We start from the raw sequence: 25,381 nt of genomic DNA on the forward strand, positions 1-25,381 counted from the left end.
CGGCGTCCGCCTCTAGGATGGTTGTGTCCGCTGTCGCTCCCAGGAACCTAGACGTAAGTTCAAGATCTAACAGCCGCAGCCGGACTCTGGTTCCGACCTGGTACTTCCTAAACGGCAAAGAAAAACTCCATTAATTCTGCATATCGGAACATGCACGAAGAGTTTAAAGTAAAATCCAAACTCTAATTTTAATTTGTGTTGGCTCAGGATTAAGAAATTAACACTAGTATTTGAGAGAGAGTTGTTTTTGACAGAAAAGTAGTTTAGCTATATCAGAATTTTCATCATAAAGTTGCCTTTAAAGATGCTTATAACCAAGATAAAAACATATTCCAAACTGAAATTCAAACAAGTTGGTTCTTGCAACTGACACTGATTTTAACGTGTCATTCATTTTTCAAGTGGGAGAGGGTCAAGGGGACAGAAAAGTTTCCGGGTACATTTTTTTCCTCTGAAATTAAAATCTTTTCCTCTGAAATTCAGATGGCAAGGACCCTGAATTTTATCCAAGCAAAATGGAAAATAAAATCTAAGGGCAAAGCACTTAGTCCCAGGATTGACTGCACTGGAATTAACGAGTAATGCTGAATGATAGCTCAATTTGGCCAATAAAATATTCAAGTACTTCACAATACCAAATAAAAACTGATACTCATTACTTTTTCTTCCTTGATCGATTATTTTAAGAGTTTACATAGACATTAAGAAAAGGTAAAGGAGAGCGAAAATATTGCTACCAAATGGAAACTACAAATCATTAAAAATCGATATTTATAGTTCGAATACTCCCAAGTTCATTTTAAAAGTAAAATAATTCTATACAAGCAGAAATTGAAGAAACAAGGTTCTCCCAAAAAGTCACTGGAAAATGACTTTGGTGGAGGCCATGTAGTGAACAGTCTCCACACGCTGTCTGCTTAGGTATTCGGAAGGAATTTTTAAAAGGTTGATTTGGCTTTAAGTTCTTTTTCTTTCTTGATTATAGAAATCAATGTCTTTTGGTAAAATTTGGAAAATAATGCAGTCAGTCATTTACATATATTTACATACATGTATGTGTGTGTATCTGACAGCATAGGTTATATTTTTCTGCCTTCGTTTAAAAAAATTAAACAGATATCCTAGAATATTAGTTGAGGCACAGCTTTGTATTCTTAGAAAGCTGCAATTCTAGGACACATTCCGTAAGAATTTCCCACTGACAAAATCAGGTTCATTCACAGACAAGGTGACACGGAGCTGCCTCCCACGCTGCCTGTGTGCTAACGGGTTCTTTCACGGACCACTGACCCACTTAGGCAGCTTCCATTCATGGTGCCCCCCGCCCCCAGCAGCACCCACTTAGTTATCAAGTTTCATTCATTTTCTGACACGGATATTCCCTGCACTTGGCCCTTCGAGCCCTGTCACCCGTGGCTAAAACCTGAAGGACGGCTCGTTCCCCCAGGGCACGCCTCGCTAGTCATGTCTGCCCAGGCGCCACATCCGACGTGCTAAGTGGAAACGGCCGAGTGTCCACGGGCTTCTCCTCCTGCATCCGCTGGCCTCCGCGGCTGGCACTGCTTGCGGGAATGCCCAAATGCCCAAGGGAGACCAAGGCCTTGCGGTCCCATCGCGGATCAAATCCCAGCCCTGCTGGGAGCCCCCTGGGTCACCTGCTTTCTCTGAAGCAGTTTCCTCATCTAGAAACAGCGCTTCCAGCTGCTGTGACGGTTACACGGACGCGGTGCTGGAAACGCTCTGCACAGCAGGTGCGGGCGCGGGCGTGGGCGCCCTCCGCTCCTCGGATGAGTTATCTGTGCACTCTTGCTTTCTCCCTGTGCTCCCCAAGATGTGGCACTGGGTCTGTGTCTGTGTCCAGTGTCATTGCGGAAGGCTATTCCTGTTGGTCTATTTCTTTTTAGTTATTTCTGGGAGTATTACTCACAGGTGGACTATAAACTAGCCATTATGAGCGGAAGAGTGATTTTTTATAAAAAGAGCTGAACATGTCACAGACACTTAGAACAATTTTGGGTACAGTCACACTGAAGAAGCTCTCGGTGCTGATGGCTCTCTGTCACATAAATGCTGGCAATCTCCAATTCAAAAATAAAAACAGAAACTCGATGAGGGCACAGTAGCTCAATAACGTGCCGCAGGCAAACCTTGGCCGCACTTTTAGACGCAGTGGCCATTGACAACACAGCTCCCCATCCTCTAAAAATTCTGGAAATTATTCAGTGAGCTAGTAAAGATGATGAAAAGCAAACCGCAGGCCTTTATGTATGCTGAATAAAGGAAGTCAACCAAATGTATATATGGTACATGAAGTAAAACAAAACATCTCTAGAAGATTCTCTGACTTCTGCTATTGGAAGTACAGCAGCCCGGACCCCTTTATCCGCGGGGGATATGTCCCAAGACCCCAGTGGATGCCGGAATCCGTGGACGGTACAGAACCCTGTGTGTACTGTTTTTCCTATTCATATATGCCTGTGCTACAGTTCAATTGATAAAGTAGGCACCGTAAGAGATGAATAATGAAGAATAAGATAGAACGAGTACTACGATATGCTGTACCAGGGTTCTGTGACTAGCTTTGGAGCCACTAGTAGGTAAAACAAGGGTGACGTGAACACAAGCACTGCGGTGCCGTAACGGCTGATCTGATCGCTGTCCACTTAGGCGGCGGGGAGCGGGTACAGCGTGGAGACGCTGGATTACGGGAGGACTCACGTTCTGGGTGGGACGGACCAGGACAGCGTGACACTTCATCACGCTACTCAGGACTGCGGGCAATTTAAAATTCATGAATTATTTCTGGAATTTTCCATTTAAAAGTTTTGGACCGAGGTTGATCACGGGTAACTGAAACAGTGGAAAGCAAAACCTCGTAAAGGGACAACAGCAGCTGTCCCACGGCCGTGGTGCTGGCCTTCCGCTTTGTGTTACGGTTACCGCTACGTCACTGCTGTCTCCCACGAGCCCGTAAGCGCGTCAGGGCAGGCGTCAAACACACCTGTTCCTTAGCACGGGTGGAGAACACCTCCACCCAAAGGGCCTTGTGAACAGTGGTTCCCATGCTTCCCGGTGCGTCGGAAGCGCCTGGGGAGCGTGTTTAAGATGCAAATGAAGGAACGGACCCCCAGAGAGTGGCCTGGCCAGTGTGGGCTGGGGCTTGGGAATCTGCCCTTTAGCACGCTCCCCTGGCCCGGCCCGGCCCGGCCCGGCCCGGCCCGGAGATCCTGCTGCTGTCTCTTCTGGTCACTGCGCGAGAAAATCTGGCCCAGAATTATGTGTACGGTCAAGTGCAGGAGGGCGGGACAGCCTACACAGACACAAAGGGCCAGCAAGGTGAGGACCTCTGACGTAACTGGGTGGCTGTCATTAACTACTTTCGAGAGTAACACGCGTTTTCCGTAAGTGACAACAGCCTTTTAGGGTGAGTGATTCAGATGGCAGAAAAGGCAGGCAGTGGCCACACGTCATGGAAAAAAGTGCCTAAGGAGAGTCGCTGCCACAGCCCACCGACCGCCTGGGCTGGGGCCGCCTCCCCGTGTGCATGTTCGTCCAGGGACACCCAGGACATGGACAGCCCGGCGTGTTTCCTCCTCCACCGGACAGCGGCCACGCCGCCAGTGTGGAGTTCATCCTCGCTTTAACTTTGAAACACTTTATTGGCGGGAAAGAAAGAATCCGTGCGCTTCTGAGAATCCGCCTCTGCCAGAGCAGCTCGAGCTCCCTTTCAGTACCGTCGTCTGTTAACCACTTACCTGACTCAGTCTGCCCAGCTGCGTTTCTGCTGATCCGCATAACAAGGTTTGAAAGGAATTCGCCCGTGGACTCTTTGCCCAGATTGTCGGTGCAGTCTTTAAACGGTCACTTTATCCACAGATCTGGGCCTCAGCATAAAAAGCCAGAAGAGGCAACGCACTGAGTAAGAGCGAGGACGCTGGGGCCGGACGCCTCGGTGTGTCCCGGCTCTGTCACCTCCAGACACGCAGCTCTGGGCTGCTCGCTTTCTCGCTCTGCTCCAGGCTCCTCAGCTGTAAACGGGGATAGTAACTGTGCCTGTCTCCCAGGTTCCTGTGTGCAAAGTGAGCGCACGCCAAACCCTTACAATGCTCGATACACGCTAGCTGTCATCAACCATCGTCATCGTCACCATCACCACCCCCACGATCACCGCGTCTGCACCGTCCTCAAAACAAGTGCTGTGACAGCTGCCACTCTGCTGCTGGAGTGACGGAGAGCGGAGCACCCTGCCTCTGACGCTGTTATAATTAAATCAACGACGAGCTGCCGCAGAGGAGACATTCGGGGGTGGGTTTTCTTCCAATATTTGCTTTGATTCAAATCCTATTAATTTTCATGGTATAAGCATTTCTCTGCTAAAATACATTATAACATAATGGTCTACAAAAACGAAATCCATTTCTTTTGAAAATAGCACCGAACAAAGGCAAGTCAAATTCAGAGAACTGCGCGTTTAACAGGCCGCATTTCCCGGCATTAACTACGGTGTGACTGGAAACGAGACAGAAGCACAAACTGCCAGGCACACAAGAGCAGCGCTTTAAGCGACTGACTGTTCTCTTCGCCAGAGGCTCCGGGGAGACTGAGGGGCAGGGGGCGTGGCTCAACGATCTCATCTCCTACTCTCCTCCCCTTTAATTCTTGATCCAGTCGGCCTTTTACAAATCCCCTTTATTTTCAGAGTACACCATTTCTTGGAAAGGGAACGTGATAATTACTACGGGTTCATTATTCGTTCTTCCAACAAGCATTTTTTAAGCTTTTTAAATCGACCATTTTGATAGTATACTTAACTTCTAACTAACTAACTGACCATGCCCTTCCTGACTTTAAATACCTGAATCTATCTCCCCTATGACTTCTTTCTATAATGGGGTCATTCTTATATTTAAGTAGTTTTTTCTCATTCCTTCGATGATAGCAATGGACACTTTAAACAAAATGGACAAATGTCCATAAACATAATCTTGCTACAACTCCAAAGGATTACCTGAAGGTCTTCTATGGCTCTCTAAGATTAAGAAGTCCCACTCTACGTTTTTCTTCTTTTTTTTAGGCGAGGCAGCCCTTGGTTGACCTCACAGATGGCAAGGACCCTGTCAGCTTACAATCCCTTATTTTTTATTTTTTTTACACCTACAGCACCTGGTCTTCCTAGGTGGTCTGCCATCCAGGCCGACCCTGCTTGCGCTCTAGGTTTTAAGTCTGTTTATCTTTCTTGAGGTAAAAGAAAAGGGTCCTCATTTCATCTATACAACATCATGGCCTCATGTTAATTCTTTCTGTTGTTTCATTTCCAATGTGCTTCTTAAGGAAACCCAGGACTTCACTGAACAGCTCACTGGGCCAAGGCTCACAGCCACACAGCTAGAAATTAATTTAAATTTATTTTAAAAGAAGGCATAAGAAAGAAGTCCATAATATATAGAAGAAATTTTTCTTTCATTATTCCCGATCATTTAATTAAGTCTAACCCTAACAAGAATGAGCAAGGACGGGTGTTAAAAGAACTTAACAGCATTATGTTTTCAGTTTAAAAATATGGAAAAAGATAAATCAAGAAAATGTACCCAACAAAGAAACAGGCTTAAGATCACTGTCTTAAGAGGCTGGATGGGCCCGCCATCTTGAATACTTACCCCATAATGGGCTGGAACTGTTTAGGGTGCTGTCCGGTTGTCACGATATGGGGCTGACATTTAGAGAGGGCGGGGGCGGGGGGAGCGTGATGCAGACGGTCTGTAATGCACAGATCTGCTTTTTACAACGGAGTTGCCCTGCTTCTGAACTAGACGTTGATGTGGGTGAAAAATCTGCTTATAATTATCTAAGCCAGGAACTATGTCTACCAAAGGTAAAAAGAGTTTGCTTTTTAATAAAAGTTCAGGCATATACTAAATTTCTAAGAATGCAATCACTGTGTTACTTGATGGAAGACTGACTTGGTTTGGAATCTTAGCAGGTGTTATTCACTGGTTCAGAACACATCGCCACGAGCAATACTACCACTCCACTTTTGTTTTGTGTCCAAGGTGCCTCCCTTATAGTCTGCCCTTGGCTCGACCTTTGCTTTAGTAGGAGATCAGTCTCCTCTGTAGCTGCCATCTAAAAACATGGTTGATGTCCTTATCTTCCAGTGAAATGCTTTGAAACCTAATTAAAATATCAATAATCCCAAAACACTGCTGCCCGACAAAAATTTCTGGGATAAAAGAAAATACTTTATATAATGTAGTTATTGAGCACTGGAACTGTGGCTACTGTGACTGAGGAATTGAATTTTTAAATTATTTTTAATTTAATTTAATTTAAATAGCCATGTGAGTACATCTCTAGATTATTTTATTTTTTATTTATTTTTTTATGCCTACAGCACCTGGTCTTCCTATGTGGTCTCCCAAGTACTAACCAGGCCCGACCCTGCTTAGCTTCCGAGATCAGATAGGATCGGGCTTGTTCGGGGTGGCATGGCTACAGACTCTAGATAATTTTAAACTGACAATAAAAACAGTAAGCATCCCTGTCCCACAATATATTAATATATGTTGTGGCAGAAACGCTAGTTTTACAGGAAAAATAGCACTCTGAAATAATTTGTTATAATAAATACTACTAATTAGAAATAGCAATAATGCACAATTAGATCCATTTTTTTGCCATTACTAACCCCTCAAACATTTCTTCCTGTTGTTTTGCATTCTTCCTCAAATCTATGTGACATTGTACTTGACACACAGCAACTGAACTGTCTTATTAGATATTTAGAGGTTAAAATTAAATTCTCCATAAAGATAGCTTCCCTCAATGTTTGACGCAGAAAATTAAGACACATGGAAGTCAAGTCACTTGCTTAATGCCACAAAGTAGTATAAGAAGACTCAGGGTTTTTCCTCTTCCTTTTCTTAAAAGTTCTCAATTACCTGTGACTTCTTGCAAGAACTGTAAACTTAATCCCTTGGGGTGGGCGGGTTAAAATTTATCACTTCACATAGTCTTATAATGTCTTCCCTTTGAAATAAAATGTAAGCCATGCTGCTGCCACTCAACTCATTAATTGCTCCCCATTAGAAAAATGATGGCATTTAATGGCAACAAATAATGAATTAAATTATCAGAAAAAAATCTCCATGGCTTCATGCAATGTTGTCTATTATTTTCATATCTTTTTTTTTAATTAGAAAAAGTCTCGGATATTAATTTTTCAGAAATCTTATGTTTCATACTAAAGTCATTAAATACTGTTGTTTTGAAAGGCAAATAGCCTTGTTTTTACTGCTCAGTGTGTTCCTTTAACTTCATTCAGGTGCAGGCCGCTGGCTGGCGTCTGTGAACTCCGGCCTAGGTGACTCAGCCTTGACCATGACCCCCCACCCCCTCAGTCCACTGCGGACTTTGCAGACCAGATGCTGCCGTTACTGAGTCTGCACAAGTCTGCACGTCTGAGCTGTTTAGGAAAAGGGCAATTAAATCTGGTTCTGCATTTCTGCGTTAAGGACATGGTTTAAAGACTTTGCTTTGGAGAGGTTTTTGACATTCCTTCCACAGACATTCTGGAACATCTGTCAGTGTGTGCTGGTGGTGGTTCTCAGACTTAAAATAGAGACTCTCTCTGACTAGTTCTTTGACACAAATATATTAAAACCAAGCTAACAATTACAAGGCTTGGACTGAACCTCAGTATCCAAAGAGAATGTTGTGAGAATTCCGACTTTGCTGGTCAATTTAACTGTCTTGCCATAATCATAATTCTCAGAGGGTTTAAAAACAGTTATTTTGAAATCACTAACCATCTATATTTTCATCTCAATGAGTTAAAAGTTTAAAACGTTTTCTGATTTTCTTACAATTCCTTAAAGTTTTAAGACTTTAGAAGTAAGTTTTTTTTTTTTGAAGATAAAAAATACTTCTAATGGTTTAATTAACACCAATTTGTTTTTTCTAATTTGTATGAATGTTCACAGTAATGTTGATCTACATGTAACGGCAACAGTGTGGGGGGGGGCGAGGGAGAGAAGGGGAGAGGGAGAGGGAGAGAAGGAGGGAAGGAGGGAAGGAGGGAGACAGAGGCCTTTGTTTCTTAAATGAACTATCTAGGCATTCTTCATTAAAAAGCCCTGTTAGGACAGACGAGGTCTTCTGCAGTTCTATAATTTTATTCTACTTTTACACAATTTTAAGTGTTTGAAAACTGATATGGTATAGAGTGACATTAAATACAAAACTGATAAATGTATATACAAATGCAAAAATTTAAGACTTTTTATTAGCTGCATAAAATGTGCATAGCCTTAAATATTCAACTCGCAGTGAACCTTTAACTGCGGAAGGACTACCTGGTATACTTCAGACTCGCCTCGCTCTTTCGACGCAGCGCCTGCCACGTTCCCTTCCTGGGCTCACCCCACCCAGGGCTTCCTTCTGGTCACCCTGTAAGACGCCTGTGGAGAGGCTCGCACGGCCTTACTCCCCCTACCGCACGTGGAGCACAGCAGCCATGGTCAGCAACGTAAAGGTGGAGGGCACTCATGAAGTTCTTCGGTTCTCCAATGCCTCCGCTCTCTCAAATTTAAAATACAGCACAAATCCTAAGTCCCGATTTATTACCCCAGGTCGTCAGAAGATGTAAATGAGAAAAATGATTATAATCATCACTTCTATCTGAATTGTTACCAAAAGCCCTTTGAAAAAACTACTGATTATCCCTTTAAAAATACTATATAGGGTGTGCCTATCAATGAAGCCAAAATAAACAATGCTGTCAACTGGCAACTGGAAAGCTACATGCTCTCGGGCACTAAGCAAAGGATACTTACTGTTCATAACATCAAGCTGCATTTCCTTGACTGGGTAAGAATTTTAATCTTTTTTTTCAAAGCATCTATTTATGATTTAAAATTGTAAATAAGAGTTTTTTTATTTGCTTTTATTTTTATTTAGGAGGCTGTGGCTATTCCCTTGGGATTAGATAATGATATTATTTTAAAGCTTTTACTACCCAGAAAACAACATTCGAACAAATCAAAATTCCGAAAGAACCGTGTTAGGTTGGCATTTTGGCTAATATAAGTATCTCTGAATAAATTCTTATGTTTTCAAAGGAAAGCAAAACAGGGTAGAAAAACAGTGACTTAAAATTGTTTTCTTCACTACTCAAAAGGATTAGGGGTCCCTAATAAGAAACTCTTCGTCTGACAAACATTCACGTCCCCTCTTGAATTCTACTGAATTGCGGTGGCCTGCATCTAGCTGTCCCTGCCCATGTAAACGGACTTCCCAAATCAGTGTCTGAACGGGGGGAGGGGGAAATCTCCAGATCCTAAGAGCTTTTCAACTTGCCAAGAAAATGTGAGTGAACAGCAGGATTCTGTTCAGACAGCATATGTCTTGTATTGGTAGCTAAAGAAAGCTATAGTCTATTGGTAGTGGTTAGAGATAACTAAATTTTTGATTTAAATAAATGGACAGTGTTTAAGAACAATTCTCCTCCCTAATGCACTCGCTGTATGTGAAGAGCCCTATCACCATTCTGTCACCTTGGGCGAGGTTGTCTTTATAGCGAAATGGAACCCCAGAGGCTTCAATTTCTTTGAAGCATGTATCTGTTACCATTACATACCAAGCAGATAGTCAGGAGGTGAAGTATAAGGCCTGTGAGCTTCAGAGTTCAGAGTCTAGTGGGGGAGATCAGCGGCTACAGTGCGACGTGGAATGTGCCATGCTGGAGGCACAGGGGGCTGCGAAGAAGTCCTTAGGGAAGACGGGGCAGGGCACCGTGCAGAAGAGCTGACATTTATGTTAATTTTAGAAGGAACGGGAATTCAGCAGTGAGGCAGACAGGAAAATCGAGACCTACCTCGAAACCCAACCTCCATGAGCAAGGCCCTCCTCCGACTACTCTAGCCTGAAGATGTACATCCTTTTACCGAACTTCAAGTTTGCCGGTCCCCTGGGCCATGAACGTGGTAGTGCGGAGACAGGGCTTCTACTGCGGTCTTGAACCACGATTTTAATCTCTCATTACCAGGAACTCTGAACGAGCACACGCCTCGTTCTCTAACTCGAACGAAGGCGTCCTGAAGGCAAGGATCATACCTGATGGTCCTTCACGGAGAAAGAGCAAGTTAAGGCTGCTCTGATGTGGAGACAAAAGGATGTAGAAGAGAGTGAGCTTGTGTGTGAGAACCAGGAGCTTTACCATCAGGTTCTGCCTCCTCCTACTGGTGAATCTCTTTGGGTCTCACCTTTTTCTAGCGAAAGATAGTCAGCTAGATATCCATGGTTCTCACAAGCTCCAAACCACCATGAATGTACCAGTTCGATTTCTCATTCAACAACCCATCTAATTAGGGGGTGTTGAATGATCTGACAGTTTCCAGTCTCTGCTACCTTTTATAAAAGTGTCCTTTCCCTTCTTGTTCAGATTTTATGCAAGCAATTAAAAGGCCATAAACGTTCATTCAATACTATATTTAACATAAAAGGGGGGAAGAGAGGGACAAGTAAAAAAATTCAATTAACATCCCTGTTAACAGCCAATACAACATGGCTAATTGTTCTCCTTCAAGTAAACTATGCAGAAGACCAGAACAGACAACGCTGGCAAGCAAATTAAAGAATACTCACCTTTGCTCTCTAATTAGTAAATTTAAACATATGGTTTAAACATTTCACAATACAGTATTTATATTTAAACAAAAAACATTCCAGGTATACACGGAGAGATCGCAAAAATGTAAAACATGTACATCATGCACCTTCTATTTTGTAAGAAAACCTCATCCTAAATGAACAAGCAGGCTTAGAAGAAACTACTCAATTAAAAAGATATTTTCTTTAACAATCCTGAAATAGACTAGCAATTATCAAAAATAAAAAAGAAAAAAGAAATAGTTCCATTTGAAAAGCGGTTACAGTTCTAACTTCACAGTCACAAACACTTTTGTTGGATGACATTAAATAAATTGGCTGTTAAAAACCAGTGCTTGCAAAGTCATTCTGATGCCCAAGTATGGGACAGGCTCCCTGACCACAGAACTCTGCCCGCTCTACCTTTTAAAGAGAGTTTGCCAAGCTGAGTGTGTCATTAGCCAGGCTTGGCTGAAACAATCCGCTGCCCACAAAGCTACTTCAATGTACTGTCTCTACTGAAAATCGCAGTGATCCGACAATACGGCAGTTCCCACCACAGGCAACACTTTGTCCCCAACAAAGAAGCCTCACATTGTACGTCTGCGAAAGCCCCAGTCCTGCCTGAAACTGCATGGCTGCCAAGAGGAGCATCTGTGAGCTCCGCAGAGCACAGAACTGGCTCTCTTCTTGTTCCTTTCTTCCTCCCCTTTCTGTTCTCTCCTTTTCTATTTCCTAGACAATACGCTGGGTGATGGCTCGGTAAGGAAGTAAGTCTTTCATTCCCTTCCTCTTCCCTTTCATTTGTCTGTCTGTTTCATATGACAAACAACTACATCTGCCATCTACGGTTAAGTCCAAATCCTGAAAACGGTACAGTTTATTTTCTAATTTCATATGAGCTTAGATTGTGATCATCTGAAGTGCTGACTTAAAGATGAAGGTCCCTAACAGTATATTAACAAAAAGAAGCTACCCAATTCCGAGAACATTCTAGAACTTCGTTTACATTTACAGAGCGATAAAGTCAAATAAAATACTAAAAATTGGTAATCTACCCTTAAGAATAAAAACTTGTAAACTACATGTTCCCTGTAGGAAATTTACAAGATAAGCTACTATTTCCATAGGAACAGTACATTTTGGTATTTTATACCACGAAAGACTTCTGTTATGTCAACCTTCACCTCAAATCAACACTTAGGCTAAGAGAAGTAAAAGAAATTAAGGCACACCGAGACGAATGGACAAGATAATGACTAGGAATTCACCCGAGAAAAATGACATATATAGGCTCACAGCTTCTATCTGCTACCCAAACAAAAGGGAAAAAAGGTTCAATTTGATTAATGATCAAATAGATGCAAATTAAATCTAGATATTTTTGTTATTGCTATGGCTCATATTTAAAAAGAGTAACCGTGTTTGCAAAGGAATAGATGAGCTGGGGTTTTAAATTAGTACTACCTTTCTAGAGAGCAATTTGGCAATATGAGTGTTTGTACCACGTGGTCCAGCAATTTTACTTTTAAGATTTTATCCAATACAAGTGAGAAGAGATAGGCATAAGAATGTTTACTGTAGCTTTATTTAAAATAGAAACAATTTAGAGATAGCCAAATATCCAACTATAGAGGATTTGTTAAATAAATTAGGATATATCTCTACAAGAAGTATTATACAACCAAGAAAAACAAGGTTTAAAAGAATATGTAATAAAATGTTTACTGTATAGTTAATATATGAAAATAGCAGGTTATAAAATTTGATATGACAATCCACCTTTTAAAAAATGTATCTTGCTTAGGAAAAATAAAAATGTCAATAATAATATTATCTCATGGTGGTATGGTAATAAATTTCTCTATTTTATAATATACATGCTATTAGTTTTAGAACCAGAAAAATGTTCCTGAACTACTGCCTTTTAGAAATGATGGCAAAATTTAATTATTATCATTAAAGAAACAAAGGGCAACTCATTCCTTCTCAAAGATACATTAATATTTTCCTGGGTTTTCAAAAACGATTCCATTGAAATCATGTAAAATTTCACATGAAAGCTGAAGCAAGTGGTAAGCAGAAAGAGGGAGTCAGTAGAATAATTTAAGAGACTAAGAATAGAAAAATCTCTTAGATTTATCATTTTAAGTAGTAGTGGGCAATCACAAAATCATAGCTCAGAAAGTTTCCTACAGATAGAGTTGACTGATACTGATTTTCATTCCCAAGTGGCTAGCCCCTAGTAGACTGAAATGACATAAACAACAAATAACTCTAATTTGTGTAAGAGAGTGTGCACGATTATTGGAAGAAATGAAATCAGTGAAAAATAACGAAGTGTTTATTTTTAAATCAAAGACAATAGAGTCTATTTTTACCTTTCATAGCTTGACACTACACTACAAAACTGGATTACTAACGAAATCACTTTCCAATTTTATTTTAAAAGGATGAAGGTATTCTCTAATACTTTACATGTCATATGTTTACTCTCCTCCGACGTGCTGCATAGGAGCCAGGAAGCTACAAACGGAAGATCTGTGAGCTCTGAAACACGCAAAATGTGGCCTTGATGCCTCCAGGTATATTGTTTCCATGACACATTTTGTAAACTAGTTTTAAATCACACAGCTTGCTTGTGATTCTGCTATAGTACCTTGTCCATGTACTTCTTTTGAAAAAAAAAAAAAAAATCTGCTTAATATGACCAAAGGGGAAAAAAAAAAGGTGTTTGCAAAGCACCTGTTACATAAATGAGAGATAGAGCTGTACTCTATTAAATAATACCACTTTAAATACCACACGGTATTTAAAAACCATCACTGGAAAGGTGATAAAGTCTCCTGGTTTGTGATCTGGATTTCTTCTCATGGTACACAGAGTTCATGTTGTATCTAAAGTATTATCATTCTAGAAGCTAATGAATCCACCTGTTTTTGTGTTCACTAGTATACAACCAAATCATGTTCATAATAAAACTAGGTATGTGAAGACCCGTCAACAAATAACACAACTTTTAAAGGATGTATAGATTCCTTCTGAATTAATTACTGAATAAGGCACACTAAGGGGAACGTCTATCAAGTGGAACACGAATGCCATGTTACCAAGACACAAGAGGGGGTAGACCACAGAGACATATGCCTTCAGCAAACACTGACTTTTTTAATGGAGTTTATTTAACTCCTACTATTTGCCACGCATGTGCTCTGCACTTTACATGTTATTTTATTGATTCTCACACAAACAACTTTAGAAGCAGATGTTCCTATCAGCATTTTCCAAGTGAAAAAACTTTCCCAAAGTCACACAGCCTATAAACAACAGAGCCAGGATTCAAACTCTGATCTCTGACTCCAGTCTGTGCTCGTTTCACTGTTATTCGGTCAGGAGAAGTAAACTGACTGGATGCTAAATTACGGAGACACCTGACAGTTGAAGTTTTAGCACCAAATGCCACCAGATCAAAACACCTTACCTGCTCTCAGTGTTCCCGTGTCCTCAAAGATACTGGCAAAGTCCATTTGTTTACACAAGTTAGATCTAAACTAAGTGTTTGACGTAAGAGAATTCATAGATAACTGGACAATTTTTTTTTTTTTTTGCAAATCTGTCAAAAAGGTACATTAGACTGTCAAGTTATGACCTCGCTGATTTCTAGAGAAGTTGGACTTTAAGTTAATGGCATAGGTGGGTTTTCTGATCAGGGAACTCTGATTTGATCCTATAAATAAGTGAAAAAAGATCTTTCTATGCATTTACACACGTGTATGGAGTAAGTGAAACCAAACGTTTAACCAAAAGCTTCTGAGCGTGGAGGAGTCCTTGAGGGAGCGGGGACGTGGTGAGGTGGCTCTCGTGACCGTGCTCCCGCTTCTAGTTTCTATCGCTATGCACCAGCAACGACAGTTGCAGAGGCACCTACTGAGAGATTGGGGCAGACTGTACAAATTCCTTCTGACTGGATTCGGTCATCGCGCCTGGCTTTCACGCAGGACCTCGCCTTTCCCTTCAAAATGGGTGCTCACGCTGAAAGAACGTCTTTTCCGTCGCCCGCCTTCTCGCACATTTGAGAGCGGGATATCGCCCGTGTGACGCAGCCGTCGCTTGCTGAGGGATGCGGTGATTCCTTAGGACTCGTCGTGATGCGGTCACGCACTTGCTGTGTCGTCAATGGGGCCTTCGGTTTTAAAGCAGAGACGTCCCCAGCGGAGGCGCCTCTAACACCCACGCTTCCTCGCCCTCTCAGGCCTCCGTGAACATCGCTGCATTTACAAATATTTTGCATAGACAATAAATTTTTACAACTTTTTTTGTAATAAAAAACAGACCGATGAGCCAGGTGCCCATCCGGGTGAAGGAAGCCTGTGATCGGGTGCCCGCTGCAGGCGTCCCTCCGAAGGGCAGTGCCTTTGGCGCTCTGGCCTCTTCCCACGATGTTGGCGTCACCCTTCCTGTCGCCTGGGGACTTGCCTCCGCTTCCTGGACGGGTTTTAGAAGTAATCCATGTCTAATCTCCTCTCAGCTGGGAAACCAAATCGTTTTATTCAGAAATTCATGTTGACGAGGGCGGGTGGGGCTCCCTCTGGGGCGGGAAGCGCCGTCTCTCCGCCGGCACCTGGGCGGCTGGGGGCTGTGTTGGGGCTGATCTGGGGGTGTCGTCGCCACACGTGGATTCTTCGCATTCAGGAAAGCCTGACGGATTACACACTGAGCGGGGACACCGGGTTTTCACAGAGGTTTCGTGGCCACTGTTTCTAGAACCTTTTCTGCAGTTTCCCTGCTCTGTTCTGGGAGGCTGTCATTACAGGAATCTTATTCCAGACAAACGATTTATTTCTCTTATAAACTCTGCTTTTGACGTCGGTCTTGCAGGATGGGGCAGAGACTACAGATTCGGGGAGAACGTGAGACAAGCGGTGAAGAAGCCCCGCCCTGACTTCGCAGCAAGAGAAACTGAAGAGCAGAACCTTTCTCTCCTCACTATCTCCGAGGGAGGCGGGGGAGCCGGGGGCTTCTCCCACAGTATCGGGGTGCTGGCCGAGGCGCACACGCAACCTAGGTGATGATTCACCTCAGATTTGAACTGCTTTTTCAAAGCCGACTTTTCCAAACAATGGATCACCTACATTTGAAACGCAGGTGAAATTCTACCGCCCTTCTCCAAATAAGGGACGAGGAGCTGTATTGTGCTGGACAAAAGAAGCAGAGAGAAGCAGTGAGGACCGTCCCCAGCGGGGTAGGGAGAACTGGTCACAGTTTTCTCACAGGTGAAAATGCGAGGAAGCGCACAGCACTGATGATATGTCATCATTTTTTGGACCCAGGTATTCAAATAACTGAAAAGGAGCCACCATTTGTAAATATGCATAATCCCTTCTTCCTCACTATACACAAACCAGTGATATAAGCCTAAGTTGAAATTTAAAATTAAAAATTTAAATCAGATTAGTAGAACGCTAGCCCCAAAACTAAAAAAGGATGTGTCTTCAAGAAAAAGTGAGACACGGAATCTTTGGTAGTTACTTTATAAATGTAATCAGTTGAGTAAATATATGAAAATCTTCAAATCCTCCAGCCCTTTCCTCAATCCCGAGTGTGACAGTTTCACTTCTGGACCCATCGCTCCCGCGGCCGGGTGGTAAGGAAACAGGTAAGCGAAGTCAGAGAGAGCACCTGGAGGTGGGGGACGCGCCTCAGAGCCCCCAATGCGCACCAGTGTCTGCTGAGGTGACAGGACAGCGGAGGTCAGTGGACTGAAAACCGCAGGGTGAAAATGAGAACCTTTCCCATTCGCCTGAGGAGGCTCAGCGGCTGTATTTCTTCCCACAGGAAAGTGGGTAACTCGATGGCACAGGGACTGCGCTGACTCCCTGGCCCATCCGAGCTGGACTCAGAAGTTAACGCATTTGGACGAAGGGCAAAAATAAAGTCAGTCACAATTTCCATAGATCCACAAATTGTCATTGGCGCAAATGACGCTTTATAACTACCTCGGAACGTCTCAGTTTCAAAAACCGACTCTGCTGGAAGTGAAGGTATGACATCTCTGGGAAGAGCCTCAAAATCCCAGAATTATCCCCAAATTTCTGGCTCGATGACCGGTTCCAGGCGATGTCTGTATCCATCTGGCTCTGCAAACACTAGCTTCTTTCATGGAATTCCTGTAACCAGAGCTGAGGGGACAGTCCCAGGAGCCTGGAGGCAGAGGTGCTGCGGGTCAGTGTGAGTCCGCCCCAGTTCTCAAGAAGGCCACGTTATCACTGACTCCGCCAGAACTGGCCTCTGGGCACCCCACACCAGCGTTTGCGCACTTTTATCATTTCAAGTTAATTAAATTGCTGTTGAGACTGCTTTTAAAATACTAAAAAAATTAATAAATATTTTGAAATTTTCTAACAAGCCATTATAATTATGGCTAGTACAAGAAATTACTTCACATGCTATCTGCGGATAAAAGCGATTTTGAATATGTGGCCCACTTTTGAAGAAAACAAACAAAAAAACCCACAGTTGTATGTCTCTGAGCTAAATCACTCAAGGAGAGATTATGGGGAAAAAGTGGGGTTAGGGGGAGGGAGGCTAGCAAGAAACTCAGTTAAAACTACTTACTACCCTTCTACCAACTGTCTATTTTTTAGGAGAAATCAATAGCACTATTTCATTCAAACTAGGCAAAATCTTAGATTAAAAGACTCCCTCTGCCAATTGTCTTATTCATACTTCTGTTAAAGTTTGCTGTTAATACCAAGTGCTACTCCCCCGGCTGTGAAGTAAAGCCGGCAGCTGCCTCAGCAAACCATGCCAGTGCTACGCCAGCGCATGATGACAGCTGCCTTCCCTGTCCGTGGAGATGAAAGAAGTGCGCTAAAGGCCTAGAAAACTCTGATGCTGGGAGTGGCCGTGAAGGCAGCTGCTGGCCTGTCAGACTGCAGGGTGTTCTAAGTGACAACAGCTACAAGAGATGAAGGGAAGAATGAATCAACTAATTTCTTCAGATAACACATTATATTTCCAAATAGTTTGCTTTTCAGAATATTACATTGTTTTTGACCATTTTAATTTTAGATTCCTCAGCATTCTATGCACAGAAGCAAGACCTCACTATTATATAAATATTCCTGATGTCCACCTTCATTTTAATAAACTAAGCAATAAAGAATTTAAACGTTTGTGTCCAAAAATGTAAGAGTTACAAACAACAACAGATTTTTCTAACATGAGTACTCTTATAAAGCTTCAAAATAATCTGAGAATCATACCAGGATACAACTGAATTTGAGGCTGACAACGATTTGATAGGAACTAATATTTGCAAGTGTTTCTGTTTCATTAAAATGGCCCTCTGTATACATTCAATGTGGACTAAGAGTTTAAAGTTTATAACTAAAACTGATATTTCTATGTTTTAGGAAACATTTTTACTTTAACAAAAAATACTGACTATACTTATGTCTGCAATTTACTTTGAAATGTTTAAAATATATACACTTCAAGGGATGGTCAACTATAGTCATGATAAAAATCCGTATTTTAGAGGTGACGACTGTAAGCGCCTCTATTACCTATATTTCAGTGGACAACTTGACCTTTTGCCAATCAGCGTATTGAATGTCAGAAGATTTCACTGGTGAAAACAGTGGGCTACAACCAGAATGACTGTTAAAAACGGGGTCCCATTTGTGAACTAAAAAGCATTTAGGAAATACGGGCTGATCAACAGCGCTCTGACGACTCACCTTGTACACCTGCAGAGCCCAGGAGCCGCAGGGCACGGATGCCTGTCCCCTTCATGTGACACCCTCCTTCAAACCAAACACTCCTCCACGCCGCCCGCCTGCTGCTGGCTACGGGAGGCGCACAATCGCCCCTTAATGACCCCTTTTCTGTCAGGTTTTCGTCAGAGCCTCTCTGAGGACTGAGACGGGGCTTCCTCAAGTTCAAGAACCACCTTGTGCCTGCTTGTGAATACCGAGTCCAGAAATCTCTGCATGGCTGTGTATTTATGTGCAATGGAACTGAGTATGAGATTCGCTGTCATTATAACTCGATAACGAGGTTCTAAGTAGCTAGTCCTTGCCTACTTCAAATTTCTTTGGAGGCTATCACCTACCAAAAGGGACCCAGAGCAGGTTCTGCCCGCACTGGCTCCGGTCAGTGTGGAACAGCGATAAGACTGTACTTAAGAATAATCCCATTTAAGCTACAGTCTTGTCAAGTGCAAGATTTCAAATCAACATATGACTATTACTATCACGTGGCATTTATTAATATAGTCATATTGAGCTGCTTAGGAATACATGACTTTACAATGACATATATAAAACATAATAGGTTTCACCGAGGCCAGTGTATACTTTTGGAAAGACCCAGCATCCTGGTCACAGGGAAGGCCTTTCAGAAATCTGTTACAGGCTATTAGAGAAAAATGCACATACAGATAGACAGAACAACTACACAAATGTTGTTGGCAAGAAGCCTAACCACAAGGGAGTATATTTGTAAACATAAATTTACTCTTCTAAAATCTCTGGGCAAGAGAACTGAGGATAATGAACAGCCCTAGAACAACCCTAAGTATATACAAGAAACCAGGTATATGATCAAGCGTTTTAAATTTGTGGGGAAAAAACGATGGGCTATTCAATAAATCGCATTACATCTGGAAAAGAAAAAATGAGATCTCTATATCAAACCCTACGTTGCAATGAGCTATATGATGATGCAGTGTTTCTTCCAAGCTGACGGAGACGTTCGGGAACTCGACACTGGTGAGGGGTGCACTGAATGCCACAACGTGGTGTGCTTTCAAACGGTTAAAACGGTAATTTCTGTTCTATGTATTTTATCACAAAAAAATAATTTACAGAAACTAAGTATGAAAAGTGAAGCTTCAAATACATTATACAAAGATGGGGGAGTGTCTCTCTCAGCTCGGGGTAGGAAGGGCTCTTCCAGATAAGACACACAGGCCTATTATTCCAGCTGTCTGACAAAATTACCCTAGAACTCAAACAACGAAAATCGTTCATTCTGCTCAAGAATCTGGAACTTGGGCGGGGCTCAGTGGGACAGCACCCCCCGTTCCATGCCGTGGCTGCCAGCCTGGGACTGCACGGCTCGCGCACACTGATGGCTGACGGTGGCTGTCCATGCGTCCCTTCCTGCGGGGCCTGGGCTTCTTCACAGGATGGTGGTCGCTTTCCATAAACATCCCGAGAGACAGGAGATGGAAGCTGCCGGTTTCTTAGAGCCTGGGCCCCCACATCTGGCACAACGGCACCTGTGCGCCAGGCTACTGTGCAAGAATCACACGGCACAGGTTCAAGGGGCGATAAAGACACCCCGACCCTTGATGGGAGGAATGTCAAAGGATTCGTTTAAAGATTATAATAGCGACTCATAAAAGATGGGTAGTTAGTTACATCAAAATTTAAAAACTTTGCATGATAAAAGTCATCATAAAGGTAAAATATGAGATAGTTTAAAAAGACGTAACTTGTTACACACATAAGAATTAATATCCAGAATACATAAAGAGGCAAATAAAAATATCTCATCTGTTAGATTGTCAAAATAAAGTCTAAAGAAAAAATCCCCAATGTTTGGTGAATATGAGAGAAAATAGGAACTGTCAGAAACTGTGCAAAATGAGACAGCGTGAGAGAGCAATTTGGCGGTATCTGACGAAACAGAAAATGCGTACTTAGTCTTGACCCATCAGCCAAGTTCAAGAGAATACAGGGAGACAAATGCATCTGTCCCTGGACACATGTACAAGATGCTAATGCTCAGAATGTTCACAGAACCAAAGACCAGAAGGCTCCTCAGGAGGGAAAAGCAGAACTGATGACCCATGCGTTTGTAGAGTGAAATCTACACAGCGGTTAAAGTGAATGAATGAGGCCGCAACATAGATTCCTGGACAGATTTAAAGACACAATTTTGAGTCGAAATGTTACAAAATGATAGAAAGTAAAACATTTAAAAATGTTTTAAATTTTAAAAACACATGTAAAGCGATATCATATATTCTTTATGGCGATGCTCACATACAGTAACAGTACAAAACCTTGAAGTATGCGGTACGTATTCCAGGTGGCAGTGGCCGCTAGAGAGCCAGGGAGCCGGGGCAGGGGCCCTGAAGGGAGTAAACACACCAGCGAGACGACGGGCCGCTCCCTGACCTGCTGGCCGTCTCCACGGCCGCTGCTGGGTGGCTGCGGGCTCTACTGCCGGCACGCTTACGTCAAGGTGGGGTCGTGTAACTTTCTCACCCAGGAAAAATGAGCAGAAATACGGCTATTTTCAGTCTTCTGCCTTTTCATATAAATTTTTACATCGACTTGTCAGTTTTCCTAACAACAGCCACTAGGGCTTTGGCGGAGCCCGCGCGGCATCGATGGGTTGAGGTGGCATCTTCACAGCGCCGAGCCTCCGTTCGCTCGGCTTGAACGTCCCGTTGCGATGTCTTGTAGCTTTCAGTGCAGACGTCCTGTGCAGCTTTGGTTAAATTTACTAAGTATTCTTTGTGCTATTGTAAATAAAATTTCTAAATTTCATTTTCCACTTGTGTATTCTTAGTATACAGAAATATACTGATTCCTGTATACTGATCTTGTATCTTGCAACTTAGCTAAATTTAATTTTAGTACTAGTAGATTTCTGCAGATACCTTTGTTTTCTCCACATACCTGACTGTGATGTTCGCAAGTAAAACACGGGTTCACTTCTTCCTTTTCAACCTGTGTCCTTTCTTTCTTTTTCTTGTCTCACTGCTCTGGCGAGGATCTCCAGTATCATGCTGAATAGAAGCGGCGGAAGTGGACATCCAGCCTTATCTCCGATTTCGGAAAATACTGAGCCTTCCACCTACAAGTCTGATGTTAGTTGTAGGTTATTTACAGATGCCTTTAATTAGGAGGAAGGAATTCCTTTCTATTCATAGTTTGCTGAACTGTTTTTTATGAATGTGTGTTGAATTTTGTCAAATGCTGTCTTTGCCTGGTCACATGGGTTTTCCCTTTTCTAGTAATATGAAAAATTACCCTGATTGACATTTTGTTAAAGATTTTTGCATCCAAGTTCATGAGAGATACGGGTCCAGAGTTCTCTTTTCTTGCAACACTTGTCTGGTTTTGTGCCCGATAGTGGGATGTGTCTGCTTGTGTTTGACGATTATTAGTGGAGTAAAAATAATTATATCAATGATTCAGTATAGTGGTTTGGCTAAACCCTGAAAGCATAAACAAGGCCCTGTATTTTAATACTTAATGGGACTGATCCTGTCGCCGTGATTATATTTCATTAAATACTACCTTGAATTCTACCCTTTCCAGGTATGTCTTATGATCAGATATTATGTAGTATAATTAAAGTGTATAGTATAGTTCTGGTATAATATACCTACATGAGGGTTAGGGCATAATATTGTTGTTCTCCTCACGTGATAGAGAAATCACTTTTCGAGACTTCACTTTGTTGATGGGAAAATAATTTGTCAATGAACACCAATCCCTGGGACGGGATGGAGGTGGGCTTAACAGAATCACTGGCTAAAATAGATATTGGATGTGATCATCAAATCTGACCGGCGTTTCTGTATTTCATCTTCTATATCCCATCCCCCCACCCGAAGGGCACACTAAAAAGGTTTTCACGTTTCATGCATACTTTCACACGATACTCTTGTGTTATCTACTGAAACCTCTGCTTACCTAACTTTTTGTTAGTGATCTTTATTTTTAAGCAGTTTGGATTAAAGAGTAACAAAGCCCCAACCTTTGATGTAAGCGGCCTCTCTGCTGAGGTTCAGCCCGAGAAGCAAGCCCTGCAGAGAGTGAGCTGAACGACTATCTCTCCGTGCTCTCGGGGGTGATAAGAAGGTAATTCATCACATACACCACGGCTTAGAGCATCCTTTCAAAACGACACAGTGGTGGGTTTATCTGTGAACTGCAGTGTACATAACACAATTATGAAATGCCTCAGATATGTAACTGGAGATAAAATACTACCACAAAAATCTAAAGGCATCTTTACCAACATAGTTATCTTAGCGAAGAAATACGTTTTGCTGTCTAAAGTAAAATTTTGAGTTCAGGGGCTTTTCTTTACATCGGACTAGCCGCCCTCTCCGATGCTGCTCAGGACCAGCGCTGACCACTGTTAAACGGATAAATCTCTGCCGCTAACCAGCCGGCAGTTCTCCATGTGCATTCGGAGCACACGCCCTTGTGAGCTGCACTTAGAGACTTAAAAAATTCCAAATCTTGTGCTTTCTCTGACCACGGCATCTAGAGGGACACTGAGGATTCCCAGCCTGATACCCACTCTTCCCTGCCACCTCCATTTCCTCCTTCCTGACAAAGCCCCATTTTGGGATATTTTTCAGGGGAGGCTGGCTGCCATCCCCACCCCAGGGGCATCTCAGGGCTAGTTTCTTGGCTGTGTGACCAGTGCACACAGGGCCCTGTGACGGTAATGCTCTGTGGTCGCTGGCCTGAAATCCTAGTAAGTTATCTGCGTCTGTGCTGTGTGAGTGCACCGCGAGATGGTGGCCGCGCTCAGGGCGCGGAGCCTTGGCTCGCGCGTGGTCTTGTCTCCTCGGGACCTCCTCCACCCCCTGCTCGGTGGGGGGAGCCCCCGTCCCACTGCCACCCCCTGGCACAGGCGCAGGTGGGTGTGCGCAAGGGGAGGAGGTGGCCACTCCTGTCCCCAGGGGGTGGTGCTGCAGCACAGTCTGAGGGTGAACTGGCGGGAGCCTCTCCCCGCCCACAGTCCCAGCACCTTTGTGCACCCTGACACACAGGCAGTAACCCCCCAGGTGGCCCTCCACTGCGACGGGGCCTGCGGGCCCGTGGGAAGGGAAGGTGAATTTCGCTGCCCCTGGCATGGGCACCCCATTTTCAGTTTGCATGGACCCTGCACATTTTGCAGCCAGGCAAGTGTGAATCAGTCACGGTGGTCCCTCCCCTGTCCATGACCGCTTTAGAGCTTGGCATGGGATGGAACCCTGGCCAGTGACAGACAGACGGAGGGCTACTTGCAGGGGCTCCAGGGAATGATTATAAGGGACACGAGAAAGCCGTGCTCCTTTGCTGCACCTGCCCGTTGTCAGTTCTGGACCTGGTGCCCGGCACTGTTGCCATCATCTTGCAACCAGAAAGGGATCAAGCCTGAGCGCGACCCCCACGGAGAGGCCAGTCAAAAGGAGAGAATTACAAAGGCGGCTCTTCCCACATCACAGCTGAATCACAACTGCCCTACCTTGGATTCCTTGTCAGGTCCATTATTTAAGCAAGATTTCCTTACTGTTTAAGACAGTTAAGGTGGCCTTTCTGTCGACTGCAGCTGAAAGCGTCCTAAATGCCGATGGCATCTTGATGAACATGGCACTCACCTTCGCTAAGAATACAGATCTCACAGAAGCCGCTTTAACAACTTTGGACATTTACTGCCCGTTCCTCTGAGATGTCCCTAACCTTCCTTTCCCCAAGTGAAGTCTATGTTATTATCAAGGCCACATTTTAAAGCAAACCATTCAAAAACACCCTCTTCCAAAACTTGTTAGAAAATTTTCGTGATTTCTATGACCGCAGAGAGATGGAGAGACCCAATTTTATTCACATAGATTGAGAGGGATTATGAAGGTGGACTTAACATGGGATACTGGAAAGCAAGCTAAGTTTCTCACAAGCCTACTTTCTTCCTCTTTCTACCCAACCTTCCAAAATCAAGCTCATCCTCAATGAGCTGCAAACCACACAAACACAGAATTGGAACTAACCTACTTGCACTGGGAGAGAAATTTCGCCACATTCTACGTGGCGGAATGACATGAATGGTCTTCCCGGTGAGGCAGGACTGTGCTTCCTATGCAGCCCTCTGGTACCCAGATCCAAACGGACAGGACCCTCATCTCCACGCGGCAGGAGCCACAGCGGGCAGCGCGCCAGTAGGTGGCCCCGCTCTGCCCAGTCCCGCTCGGCCACGGCCCTGCACCAGGCTCCTCGGCACAGGGCGGGGTCCAGCGCTTCCCACAGCTGCTTTCTCTACTACAGAGCCAGCTGTTTGAAAGGACGATGCGGCCTCTCAAGAGCTGCCTTGTTCTGCAAAGCCAACCGGCTGCTTCTAGGCAAGTTCAAGGGAAGACTGGAGAGTAACACCTGCGGTCAGGTGTACTGGATAAACTGGCCCTAGGTGAAACACCCCAGAGCAGACTAGGAATAAAAATTTTGTCTAATTTGGAGAAAAACTGTAATCTCTTAAAAAAAAAAAAAAACCCAGCTAAGACACATGATTACGGCCTTCTTAGAGATAACTTCGGGCAGTGGGAAAATTAATTAGACATTCTTCAGAAGCCATGGCGCTGAAGTCAGTGCACTGACTAACGGAGCAGCTGTCAGTGCAGAGCGGGTTCCTGTCCTAATCCTGTTCTGACCTCAAACTTGAGCCTGAGAACCTGTCAGAAAGGTGCTCTCCCAGTGGAAGACATCGAGCAGCAGCTGTGGCGCTCAGCGGGCGGCAGCCGTCTTCTCCTCGTAAAAGTGACAGTGCCACTCCGCACATTCCTGACACACGGAGCGCGCACGGTTCTCGCTGCTGCGGAGGACAGCGCGTTTTCAATTCCATGAGCTCGCTGACGTCAAGGGCAGGGGTCTCTTCATGACGTGGCGCTGCATCTGCGTGTATGCATGCGTGTGGGTGCAGACACGTGACAGAATACAGTTAG

General features: G+C 43.6%; 1 protein-coding gene and 1 pseudogene across 1 annotated transcript in view; both read right to left on the bottom strand.

Moving 5' to 3' along the window:
• The window catches only part of LOC102893208 (hairy/enhancer-of-split related with YRPW motif protein 1), a 146,132-nt gene that overhangs the window by 79,493 nt on the left and 41,258 nt on the right, over window positions 1–25,381 (bottom strand). The window lies entirely within an intron of this gene.
• Window positions 6,383–6,497, bottom strand: LOC112472628 (annotated as a pseudogene).

Source organism: Pteropus alecto, unplaced genomic scaffold (genome assembly GCF_000325575.1).
Source record: "Pteropus alecto unplaced genomic scaffold, ASM32557v1 scaffold87, whole genome shotgun sequence".
Classification (NCBI taxonomy): Eukaryota; Metazoa; Chordata; class Mammalia; order Chiroptera; family Pteropodidae; genus Pteropus; species Pteropus alecto.